The sequence below is a fragment of the Alligator mississippiensis genome, chromosome 16 (genome assembly GCF_030867095.1).
Source record: "Alligator mississippiensis isolate rAllMis1 chromosome 16, rAllMis1, whole genome shotgun sequence".
Lineage (NCBI taxonomy): Eukaryota > Metazoa > Chordata > Crocodylia > Alligatoridae > Alligator > Alligator mississippiensis.
Genome location: NC_081839.1, coordinates 4863068 through 4876004, shown reverse-complemented (window position 1 = coordinate 4876004; position 12937 = coordinate 4863068). Strand labels below are relative to the sequence as shown.

Here is a 12937-nt window from a genome sequence, read left to right as displayed (position 1 = left end):
CTGCTCCCGGCGCCGGCCTACCCTGATGGATGTCCTCGCCAGCCAATCCCCTCGCTCCCACTCGGATCTCACCCAATGGCGCGCTCGCAGGGGCGGGGTTACCCTCCCCCTCCTCTCCCGCATTGGCGCAGCGCCCCAGCGGCCCGCCCCGCAGGGCTGCCCCAATGAGGAAGCTCGTTCGCCTTGTTGTTCGGCAAGCCGCGCGGCGATTGGGCGGGGCCGCTGCCCGTCCCCGGACGCGCTGCCCAATGGCGGCGGAGGCAGTGGCGGCCCGGCCCAATGAGAGCCGGCGGGGGGCGGGCGGCAGGTGCTGGTTGTGGGATACCACGGATCGCGCCCCCCCCCTTTCCGCTTGCTCCCCCCGCCCGGGCGCTGCGGGGGCTCCGCCGGCCGGGACGCGCCCGCCCAGGTAAGGCCGCGCGGGCCGGGCCCGGGCCTGCAACTGCCGCCGCCGCCACCCCCGCCCGGGCCTGCCGTCGCCCCCGCCCGGGCCTCTCCCGGCCTCGGAGCCCGGCGACACCCCGCGCTGCGGGACCCGCGGAGCCTCCCCCTCCCCCCCCCCGCCCCCCCCTGCGCGCACAAAAGGCCCCTGGTCCTAGCGCGGCCCGCACCCCCGGGGGACGGGGGGGGGGGTGGTGGCTAATAATAATCCCCGGCGCCCCGCACAGCCCCGCACGCACGGGCCCGGCCCGGCCCGGCCGCAGCGCTTGGCGCAGGGCGCTGACAGGAGCGGGGGTGCCCGGAGCGGGGTCGCCTGCGGCGCGGGGGAGCGACCCGGGATGACCGGGGGTGGGGGCGGGGGCGCCCTGAAGGCCGGTGCGGGGTTGTCATCGTCGCCGTCTCGCGGCGCGGGGGCTCGTCGTGGGGCCGGGGGAGCGCTGGTCTGGGGGCGCTGCGTCTTGATGTGATTTTATCATTAAAAGGGCTGGGGGGGTGGTGCTTTTTAAAACTGCTTTTTTTTTTTTAAACTTCTGGGGTGTTTAAATAACGCTGGTGCGGGGAATGGGTATCGCTCCTGGGGCAGGGACCCCTTTTGTTCGGTCTCTGCAGGGTATCGAGCGCCCGACAACTATCAAACACCCTAGAACAAACCCTGATATCTATCAAACCCCTACAGCTATCAAACACCCTATATCAAACCCCCTATCTGTCAAACCCCCTTATAACTATCAACCCCACTATCTACCAAACACCCTATAACAACCCCCCTATCTATCCAGCCCCCTATAACTATCAAACACTCTATAACAACCCCCCATCCATCAAACCCCCTTATAACTATCAACCCCGCTATCTACCAAACACCCTATAACAAACCCCCCTATCTATCCAGCCCCCTATAACTATCAAACACCCTATAACAACCCCCTATCCATCAAACCCCCTTATAACTATCAACCCCGCTATCTACCAAACACCCTATAACAACCCCCCTATCTATCCAGCCCCGTATAACTATCAAACACCCTATAACAACCCCCCATCCATCAAACCCCCTTATAACTATCAACCCCGCTATCTACCAAACACCCTATAACAAACCCCCCTATCTATCAAACCCCCTACAACTATCAAGCACCCTATAACAACCCCCTATATCAACCCCGCTATCTACCAAACCTCCTATAACAAACCCCCTATAACTATCAAACACCCAATAACAACCCCCCTATCTATCAAACCGCCTTATAACTACCAAACCCCTTATCTGTCAAACCCCACAATTATCAAACACCCTATATGTATCAACCCCCCTTTTAACTCTCAAACCAGCTATCTACCAAACACCCTATAACAAACCCGTATAACTATTCAAGCCCCCTATAACTATCAAACACCGCATAACCGTCAACCCCCCTGCCAAACCGTAAGTAAAAGGCAATCAGGACTCATAGCAGAGACGATATCTTTGATTAGACCAACAAGATTTTTGCAAAAAAAATGCTTTCATGGCAGGCTTTCGGGCACAAACGCCCTTCGTCGGCATTGGAGAAAAGATGGTAAAAGTTCTCCTGGGCAGAAAGGGCTACCTAGGACTGCGCATGGTCCATTACTAGGGTGCCTAGTTGCTGTGGCAGTGCAAATAGTTGATGACAGCTAGTTATCCTCCGTGGATAACTCCGCTTCAGCCCCAGAAAGTTCAATTCGTTTCCCCCTTTCAGAACTTCTGGTTTTAAAGAAACCCTACTAGTCTGAAATCTTGATGGCTTTTTTTCCAAGGGTTTTGGGGTTTTTTTAGGCTTGAAACTGTTATAGTTTTGTAACTTTTTATATTTATCGCTGCATCGTTTTAGATATATTTTGCTTTGTTGCTGCTGTGTGGAAAAACTGTCATAAGCAGTAGAAATATGGAAGTGGGGAGAGTCCAAACTTTTTGTATCTTTCAGTGACTGGTAGAGGAGGAAGGCGGTTATTTGTAGTGATTGTAGCTAGTAATTGGAGTCCTTCTGTTTTACCGGGTCCCGTTGAGCGCCTGGAACTTGCGTGTGACAGTGTCTAGCATTTGTGAAGTCTTTTGAAGCAGAAAAATATGCAAAACCTAAGGTTTGCAGGTTCTCTGTTAATGGAATAGGTTGTGCTAACCATTTAGCAGGTGGGAACGTTGAGCTTGATAAATGGGTCTTTCCAAAGCCTGGAGTCTGTGGATAGTCATCATTTCGTCATAGGGATAGCAGTTTTCTAAGGTGTAGCTGGTTGGACTTGAGTCTTTTTATTAGCAGTGGTTCTATATTGTGGGACAGTGCATAAGGGCTTTGTCTGCAAGGGAAATATGGTTTAACCTTTGGTAGTACAGTGTCCTTTCTGCCTCTGTCCCACCGCAAAGTCCTTTGTTTGAGCAGATGAAATGTGATTATAACTCTGCATAAGTGTCACCATCACACCTAGGAAGCGGTAAACTTTGCACATCAGCCTCTGCAAGAGCTGTTCTGGTTCTTGGTTTTCTTGCGGTCATATTTTGTGTGTGCGCACACATATATACGTGTGTGTGTGTGTGTGTGTGTGTGTGTGTGTACATTTTTTTTTGGTGAAGTTGATGCTGAGGAGGGAGTGCCCTCTTAGATGCTCCTGCATCTAATGCTGGCTACTTCTTTGAAACGCATGGACCTCTCAGAAATATCTATTGGCATATGGGGTTGAACTGTTTTGGGATCAAATGGAATGAAAACCCATCTGCACTTGGAGATTTTTTTTTGTCATGGATTCCCAGCAGTAGTAGACGGTAGAAGTGCGTGTTATTTGCTGAACTGTAGATAATAGATACCTCGAATGATCAAAAGAATGTGCAACTAGTTGCATGTTTAAAATTTGAACTGTTCTGAAGATAAAATATTTTGGCAAAACCAGTATATCCAGCCCCACTGGATAAGCATGTTAGTTTTCTGGTAGCTTATCAGCAATTCTATGGTTCATAATGTTTTCTGGGAGGATGATCAGCTGTGATATGGTAAACAATATGTTTGCATTTCAGGGGCCATATTTAGGCTTCAAAGTTCACACCTCATTAAGATGAATAGGGAAGTTCACACTTAGATTGAAATAATAGCATTATCTTGCTGCAGGCTGAGACCACCATGCATCAGTTAACACACTGTGAAGTTTCTTTGCAAGGGTCGGGGCTTAGAAACAGGATGGGTGTGATCTCTGGTTGAATTGGAGAGAATGCTGAGAAATTTGAGCTGATGAATGAATTTTCCAGCTCTTCATCCCTGACTTACTAGTTTGTTGGGGTAGCATGTGAAGTGTTTTGCAATATGCCATCTCTGCCGATTGGTTGCCTGTTTGCATCTATGCACAGCATTACGTTCATTATAACATCACTTATCTGTCACCTACAGTCAAATTATATATGGCAGCAGTAGCAAGAGGTTCATATAGTACACTTGGATGTCACTGTGGCTGCTGTGACCATGCAACATGGTATGCAAAGTAATAGGTTTATAATTCAGGGACCACACAGAAATCTGAATGTCAGCTATTAATGCTTACCTAAAAGACTAAATAATGGCTTGTCCTTAAAATGGACCTGCAGGCTTCCAAATCCTCAAGTTTCCAGAACTCTTTGACACAGATTTGTACAATAGCAAATATGGTTATTAAAGCACAACTTGTATTGGGTGAAGTGATCAAACCAAGGGTTTTTAAATAAAGGCTTTTGAACTGATTACTATTATACCCTTCCTTCTGAAGCCCTGTGGTGCCATAAGCGAGGATGGCTATAAAGAATGGGACTCGGTCTCTCAAAATCCAATGTCACTGGGTTTGCTTCATGCAGATACCAATTGCTAAGGGAGGGATGGACTTCTTGGGCTTTATTACATGGTAATTTTGGGCAGCTCCCGGAGTTCTTAACCCTTGGTTTGTCTGCGCATCAATACCTGAAAGTGGCTGAAAGCACTCATCATGCAGCTCAAAGTTGCACCGCTCCAGGGCACGATTATTTCTGATCCTCGTTACCCAGCTCCTGTCCATTAAGATGTGGCCTCTTCCCGCACATGTGCTGCCCAAGTTGAAGTCCTCCAGTATCGCAGGATGCAGTGGTCCCTTTTCCACCCTCCTGTTCTCTGTGAGCAAACTTTGCACCTCCTGACTTCCTACAGCTCCTAGGCTGCTGGTGGCAAGTCCCAGCTGTGCAGGTGGGGGACAGTTGGAGAAGGTTTCTGGACTAAAGGTGCCACTGCTCCAAGCTCCCAGCTAGCACTAAGCCAGTCAGCATGTGCGCAGCTCAACATATCCTCTCTTTCCAACTTGGTCCAGAAAGCTACTTCTGTTTGTCACTTAATATTTGGTCCAAGATCAAGAAAAAGCTTACCTGTCACTTGCTCACTCTATATATGTATCCTAAAAGCCATTAACAAGTAAGTTATGGTAATAGGATAGCTATTTTAAATTTGCATGGTATAAATACTGTATCTCATTTAATAAACCATGAAGTTCCATGATTATGAGTGATTCGAATGGCTGAAAGTGCCAGAAAGCATGCCCCCACGTCCTAGCGTGCTGTTTTTGGTGTAGCATAAATCTTCCTTAGCCTGGAGCCGGAGATGGCTTAAGTTATTTGTACTTCATAGTCCCACTCTTTCAAATAATCAGTCAACTCCTCTCTCGGACTCCAGTGGAGGCAGGCGACTGGTTTTGGTTTTCTTCCCCCTGCCCCATTGACTTGAGTTCGGAGAGTCTTGAAGAGGCAGCTTGAGGACAAATAACCAGAATCTGGAGCTCATCGGGAGGCTTCCTTGAAATGTTCATTGTCAGAAATGACGATTAAGTTGCAGTCTCCCGGTGTCTAACGTCTGACAAAGGGCGTTTGCACCCGAAAACTTGCAAAGAACCGTCTCCCAACTATTTCATGGGTCTAATAAAAGATATTGCATCTACCCAAGGAACCTTGCCTGCCTAAGATGCAGTCAGTCGGAGCACCCAACAAGACTTGTAGGTTTGGGCTCTTTTATGGTGTTTAAGAAATTGTATGCAATTGAAAAAATACAGAAGTATTTCTGTTTTGGTATAACAACCAGCACCTTTTGGTAGTTGGCATTAATGCATGTTTCTGGGTTTGAAGCTGTGGGTTTGGAGGACAGATGGGTTTAAAAGCTGAACTGGAAAATGTCATCCTCACAGATTAAGACAGCAGCAGGCACAATGTTGCAGTTTCTTCCTGACACTTTTGACACTGCATATATTGAAGTGTCTATATGCACTCTTCGATAGGAAAACTAGCCTTTTTCTAGACTGTGGTTAAATTTTGGATTTCCGGTGATAGCTGTAACTTTGAAAAATGTATTTGGAATTGAAATTTAGGGGAGCAAAGGTTTCTATAATACAGCTCTGGAGGCTCTGCTTTATTCTTCTGTGTGCAAAACTAATCCATGTGAGTATTCTCTTAATTTACCTGCATGAAAGTGGTTTTTAAGGTTTATTTTAGAAGCGGTGCTCGGGCTGAGGTATGTTTCTAGGAGAAGGCAGGGTAGTCTCTGTTCTTCGGTTCCTCTTTTTTCCTTTTGTTCAGTCTCTATCTGCACCGATCATTTTTCTGGCAATGTGGCTGCCTTAAAGCTTGGAATCTGGGTCAGTGTGTCACACCCACTGTAGGCAGGGCCTGTGAGCACCTTGTGCGAGAGTGCAAACAAGAACTTGAATTTATTGTGAGAGGACAGTAACGGCTTTTAAAATAGTTCCAATGGCAGAACAGCAAATGGCTGAAATAGTATCCCTGCGGGCTACCGAGGATGGAGAAGTTGAACTAATTGCTGAGGCTGTTACTGCAGGTTTGTAATCCTGGTAGGTGGACAGTTGGGAATAAATCTCTTTATTCTGTTAATCTGCTTTAGGAAGTGCATATGTGCATAGAGTGGTGCAGTATTTAAGTTCTAGTGATACACATTTATTCCACGGTGCTGTGATAGTCGGGCATGTAACAAGAATAGACTTTAGACCACTGGCATTGCATTGTCCGTTTTGCAGCCTTGTAGACTTTGAATCGGGAGCTGTGGACAAGAGATCTTAAAAGTAATGCCTGCCTAACCAGCGGTATAAGAAAGATGGTCAGTTCGTCTGTCCGTCTGTTCTCTCCTCTCCTCTCCTTGCCTTTCCATGGAGCACTGTGCAGGAAGACCGCAGTCTTGGTGCTCGGACATTTCACGCGTGCTCCACTCCAAATTGTTTGCCGGCAGGGAAATTGGGAACAGCGGCAGTACTTCACATCCAGGTTAGCAGTGCAGCCTGACATTTATGCAGCTCTTTCTCGTGTTTATCCTGGTGCTGTTGTCAGCCAGAAGGCAGTTCTTGGATGCGTTGACAGTCTCCTTTTGTGTAAAGTTATGCAGATTAGCACCTTGCTTTGCACACAGTTAGCTTTGACTGCAAAGAGTGGGTGTCTTGAACCTTATTAACCAGTGCATTCTGCTTTTTGCTGGCCTGTGGGCAACGATATTGAGGCAGTATCGTGCTGCAGGCAACATCGTGCTTGGTTCTTCCTCCTAGCCAGATGGAATTTGTATAACTGTGGAAAGATGTGGTTCTACTTGACTTCAGACTAACGAGGCTAAGGCAGCATAGATTTGCACCTTATAGACTAACCAAAATGCGTGCACGTGTGCATGCACATGCATATCACAGGCTTTTTTGGACTGATGCTGTGGAAAGCAAGATTTCCTGTGGCTCTGAGCAACATGATCATTGTCTCATGGGAGTCGTGAGTTGGGGGGCTGCTGCTCTCAACTCTTGGAGGAAAGGTTTGTTTTCCAGGTGCATTAACTCGGTGGGAATATCAACTCGGTTGAACCCCCTGGTCCCTTTACTACCACTCAAGTGGAATTAGCTCAGATAAGCTACTGCAAAATACTGCTCTTCTTCCCTCCTAGTCTGGACAAAGCCTTGGATACGGAGATAATGGAGCTGGAGCAGTAACCCTCCTGGGACAATACTTGGTCCTGGCTTCAGCTTCCAGTTGTGTGGTTGCCACTTCTCTTTATTAGTTTGCTCCTCCTCACAAAGCAGTAGGGGACAGCGCCAGCCATCCCGTTGGGATCGACGTGCCACTTGATTTGAAATGAACTGTACAGTCCAATTGGCTATAGCGATACTGGCTGCATGGAGCCGTTTGATCTTTCAGTAGGTTAACTTGATGCTCTTAAATAAACTACAAAACACTGTGCAGAGACCGCATAGTCTGAGATCCTCATGAGCTTTCTGTATTTCTTCCTCTGTTACTTTTTTTCTGTGCAGTTTAGGGTTTCATTAAAAGAGAGGACCTCCCCTCCCCTTTGTGTGAAGCACACCTAGAAGAAGTGTTGAGCACACCTAGAAGAAGTGTTGAGCACTTGCACCTCGGTACTATTTTTTATTTGTGTGAGCTTGAGTCATTCATCTTCATGGGCGGTTAAGTGAATTTTCATGTGGCTTTAAAATGTCAGTGGTGCCCTTTAATTACCGATCTTTACAAGACGTGTTTATTGCTTGCCTAAATTAAGGAGAACTTGGACCCGTGTGCTGAGCAGGTTTAAATCGGGCTTAAATGGTTTTGTTACTGAATTGAGCTAAGCCAGTTAACATGCACGTGCATTCTCTGGTTCGCTCTGCAAGTTTTCTTTAATGCTTTGGGATTTACGGCCTTGTCCGCACTACGGGGTTTTACCTGTAGAAGTCCAGCAGAAGAGTGCTTGCAGTCCAAACCCCCTTTGCTTTCTACCGGTGGATTTACAACACTTGTGACCAGGCTCCCTTCAGCAACCGGTGTCTAACCAGGATCTGTTGTGTGCTTGGCAGCCTGGTTGGCGAGGAGCCATGCAGTGCCATCCAAAGCACATGGGGTGTGAGCTCCCTGGCAGCTGGGTGGTGGTGGTGGCTGCTGCCAGCGTTTCTAGACTCCACTCTGGTGCCAGAAAAGGCCTTGATTTATGCTCTTTAATATATCAGGTCTACCCTGAAGACTCTCAAACTCTTCCCCAGCATTGCATTAACAGCACTGGACCGTCGCTGGTAGGAGTGACAGTGAGACTGCTGTTGCGGATGGAGTTCCTGCAGCTGTTGACATTTTAATGACTTATTATGATTTATTCTCTGGATTACAGCAATATCTAGAGGCCCCAGCTGAGATTAGAGTCTTATTGTGGTAGGCAGTGTAGAAACAATAGTGAGACAGCCCCTGCTTCAAGAGTTTACCGTCTAAATCCGGTAAACCTTTTAGCAGCAGGGAGCCCGATTTAGTGGAGCTCAGTCGGTCCTAAAGCGAACCTGTCCTGCCTCCCCACTGCCCTTCCCCATCTAGCCCTTTCCTTTCTGTCTCAGCTTTGCAGGACAGAGAAAATCTCTTTGCAGGCTGAGTCTGGCCTGGGGGCCAAAGGTTGCTGACCCCAATCAAGGGTTGCTGACCCCTGATCTGAGGTTAGGAGGGCTCAGAGAAGTGGCTGAGTCAAGGTTAGCTGTAGCTCTGGAGTTTAGTAAAATAATTGCCCCCTGGTCTTGTGCCTCTTCCTGTACTTTAGAGCTGCTTTCCTGGTGGCTTCTGCCCCTCCACATTGGCATTGCTGGAGAATTTCATGGAAGACATAGGTGCTGAATGAAACCTCTCTGTTACCAATATTTCATTTGAAATGCAGTGGGAGATGAGGCTGCGCTGTGCAGCTTCATCTTCTTTGTTGCCTAAATAACTGCGGGCATGGGAAAATGTACGGCTGCGACTCCTGCTGTCGTTATACCTGTGTAAGGCCCCTTGGGAATACGGTGGTTGTCCGTGCAGGGAGCTGCACTAGTATAATTATACTGGGAACCTTCTCTGCAGAGGCAAGCCCTGAGGTTCCTGCTCCTAATATTGTGAGATTTACATTGTCTTAAAAGCTTAGCTCGGCGTGGCTGGGGGGTGCTGTGGGCTTGTGCAGCACTTGAGCCGCGATAAGAAAGATTGTCCTCTTAATGGTAACCTGTAAAGTGTTTTTGGGCAGCTCCCACTTCCACCCCCTTCCTCCCATGGTGTTTGTTGGGGGGCAGGAGAGTCCTTATATCAGCCTGTGGCTGTTGAGTGCTTGATCACTGGGTGGAAGCTTCCTCTTCTGGTCCAGAGCCCTGCAGGTTGCTACTGCCAGAGAGGGAGTTGCCTTTACCACCTCCTTCCTTTAGGTGCTTTATTTTAAGTGATGGGGTCTTTCTCATTTTTCAAGCCATTGCTGCTATGTTTCCAACGAGTAGCATGAAAACGATGTGGCCGACAGTTTTGCTGATGTCCACGGGGTGACCGACTGAACTTGTCAAGTCCGCTCTCTTGCTGTTGGGAAAATAGCAATAGGACCAGTCACTAGAGCTTCTGGCAGATTTGGGAAGATAGTCCTGGATTTCTGGCTAGTTTTCCTCGCATCTGGAAGATTCGTTGGAACAGGAGTCCAGATTTCTTTTTCCTTAATGCCACTGCCTTGAGGAAGCCGCAGCGTATTCGCTCAGATGATAATTCAGGGATGAGTGGGGTGTAAACTTGAGCGGCTTGGGGTAGACGCACTGGCGCTTCAGGAAAATGTATTGTTGGTCCAGGAGAGAGCTGACTCATCTGACAACCTCAGAAAACTGGACTGGAGAGTTTAAAGTTGTATTTATAGTCCATTCAGGTTTTTTTTTTCTTTGCTGTACTACACATGGCTGCAAAGCTTGACTTACAGAAGTAGTGAGAGCATCTGAATCCAAACTATTGCTATTAGAAACTGGAAAGAAAGTAGGCTTTTTTTTGGTCCCAAAAGTGAAAATACTGGGCGTAAGTTATTTGTACCTCTTTTATGTTCCTAACCAGTGAGAAATGGGTGCAGTGTATGCATTGTGGCACCTCCTGTTGCTCAGGTGTACAAGATACACTTTTGGAAAGAAGGTCTGGCTGACCGCAGACTACTTTCCCATCGTTAAAACCAAGTGATTTTTTTGCTTGTGAGGTGTGTTTCTTTTCTTTTTAACTTTCAACTGTCTGAGCTATTCGATTTGGCTGTCTTCTGATCCGCTGTTGTTCATTTGAAGCCCCTCTTCTCCATCTGGGACTCCTTGTGCTTTGTTTCACTTCCAGCACAACGTCCTCCGAGACTGCATATGTCTGTCTCCTTTAAAGGTGTGTGATTCACTGCTCTGTGGTTCTTGGGTAGTGTAATGAGCTGTGAAAGTTAATTTTCTTAACTGTTAACAACACTTTTACTGGACTTAGACAAGTGCAGGGATGTTTGTTGTCTGCATTGATTATATTAAATTGTTAGTAGGTTCATTGTTCTGTAATAAAAGGGCAGTTGCACTGATGAGCACAGATAGCCCTGGATCTATTAAGTGTTTACCAGCTCCAATTATTTAGGCTCTCCTTGATGGGAGGAGCAGAGAAATTGCCACCAGAGGAATGATTAACCTTTTCTGGCTGGCTGGACTAGAGGTTGTCCTTTCCATTTAATTACATTAGGTATTTGAAGCCCTGTTTTCAGACTTATTAATTTTTAAGTAAGGCTGGAGGCTGCAGTCCTCTAGTATTGGTACGGGTTTGTCAACAGGAGTCACTTTAGTGCATCATCTCCGGTCTGTTGATTGCCAAGTGCCTCGGTTGTTTCCGAAGTAGTCTTGTAGCAACCCCATTTTGCTTTACATTTCTAAAAAATTGCCTCTTACCGCTTACCCAGGTCACAGCATTGAACAGGAGCACCGCGCTGGTTAAAGCTAGACTCTCATTCTCTAAAATAAGCTGTCTATAGCCAAAGTTGTCAAAAGCCATGTCGTTGCACCGTATCTGTGATCAGTGCTATTAATTAGACCTCCTGGAAAATACAGAAGTCCAGGGTAATGTTGGATTGATGTAGCTTTGGTTGAGGAATTATGAGAGGGGCAAGGAATTTATTGGGGGATAGCTTTTAGTGGACCCAGCTGCATGGTTGGGAGAAAGTTAGGCAAGCTTTTTGATGCATGGCATTCTTCATCAGGTTTGGAGAAAGCCGCCCACAGAGCAGTGAATAAAAATAGTGGGTTGGGCTGTGAAAGTGGGGAGGGAAAATTTATTCCCAGGGGTAGCAAAGAGTTAGCCGGAGAAAAAAAGTTGATTAATGGGAAATCAAGACCTGTCAAAAGGGAGGAGGATCATTATCTCCTGAGTGATGATGCATTAGAAAGCTTGTCTAACTGAATCCTAACCATGCAGTTGGGCCAATAAAAGCTATCGCCCACAAAAAAATCCTTCAGAAGTCCAGGGCTGTATGGGTGAAAACAAATGATTTGTCTGCAGACTTTCAAATCGAGGGACTTTCCCAAGGACAACTCAGTTGATCTTAGATGTGTTTATGAGATTTGGATTTTAAGCCTTATAGGGCTTTTGGTCATCAACAGCTGCAGGATTTTCAGCTGCCTACATGACTGCAGAGCACAGTCCCCAAAACTTTCAAAGGGACTTTTGCTTCTAAGTCACTGTGAGTTGTTGCCAAAACCCCCTCTTGTAACGTTTGTGTGTGTTGGTGTAAGGTTTCTGGGGACAGGTTGTAATGTTTCCTTGCAGTTCATGCTAAACACAAAGTACCAATGGCTGGAAACATTTTAGGACCTTTTTATCAAGGAGGAAAAACACAGAATGTACTGGGGGAAAAAGAATGAAGGAATCATGAGTAATTTAACTTTTTTTTATATCGTCCTACCCTGGTGGCAGATGACAGAGCAAGGAGCTGTGGTCTTAAGTTGCAGCAAGGGGTGTTTAGGTCCACTTATCCAATTTTGCTGCATTGTATTAATTGGCCTTCCCTGGAAGTATCCAGAGTTTTAAATAGAGGTGCCTGATAGTACCAGTCGCTTATAATGGGACGTGCTGAGCAATGTTACAAGGACCATCCCACTCTTTTTTTTTTTTTGATTGCATCTTCACCATGTTTTAACCATTTGGGCTGAAATTTGTGCAGGGTATCTGCTTCTGACTTCATTCCTTTTGAGGAGGGGGAAAATTGGCCAATGCAGGGAAGGGGTGGCAGCGCGGAGATTTTTCCAAGCAGCTCAATATGATGGAGGGGGAAAAAGTGGGGAGGCGGGGGAGGAAAGAGAAAGTGAGACGGATCTATAAAGGAGCCAGAAAGCAGAAGGGAAGAGCAAGTGTGTGGCCAAGGATTGGGACCAGGAACCAGTGAGGGGTGGGAACCCGAGTGGCATTTCCCCAGGGTTCCTCATGCAGGTCTAAGTTTGCTAATACAACTTCAGTTTGATTCCCTTGATTGCATGCGTTATGATAGTCCTTAATTGCAGAGTTTTTCCAGGGGATCCCTACCTCGGTGCAGAGAATTGGAGGCTGGTTGATGAGTAGCTGTTCTGCATTTTGTTTTTATCCTCATTGCCGAATGTATGGCCTTAAGCGGCGCTTGCTGCACAGCATTTCAACCTTTCCCTCGGATAGAATTATTAGTTTCCTCTTTATCAGTTAATTGCATCACTTGTGGTATTGCCTGCTTTACAAATATTA

The 12937-nt window shown here is 46.9% G+C and overlaps 1 protein-coding gene across 5 annotated transcripts in view; it reads left to right on the top strand.

The window, feature by feature from the left end:
- Window positions 1-291: 291 nt before the first annotated feature.
- The window catches only part of KDM4B (lysine demethylase 4B), a 147028-nt gene continuing 134382 nt past the window's right edge, over window positions 292-12937 (top strand). For 2 of the 5 annotated variants that reach the window (XM_006274237.4, XM_019484030.2), the window contains exon 1: window positions 292-409. The gene's annotated coding sequence lies outside the window, so the exon portion shown is untranslated. The remainder of the gene's footprint in view (window positions 410-12937) is intronic. The other 3 variants (XM_059719690.1, XM_014604920.3, XM_014604922.3) reach the window with 3 other exon arrangements.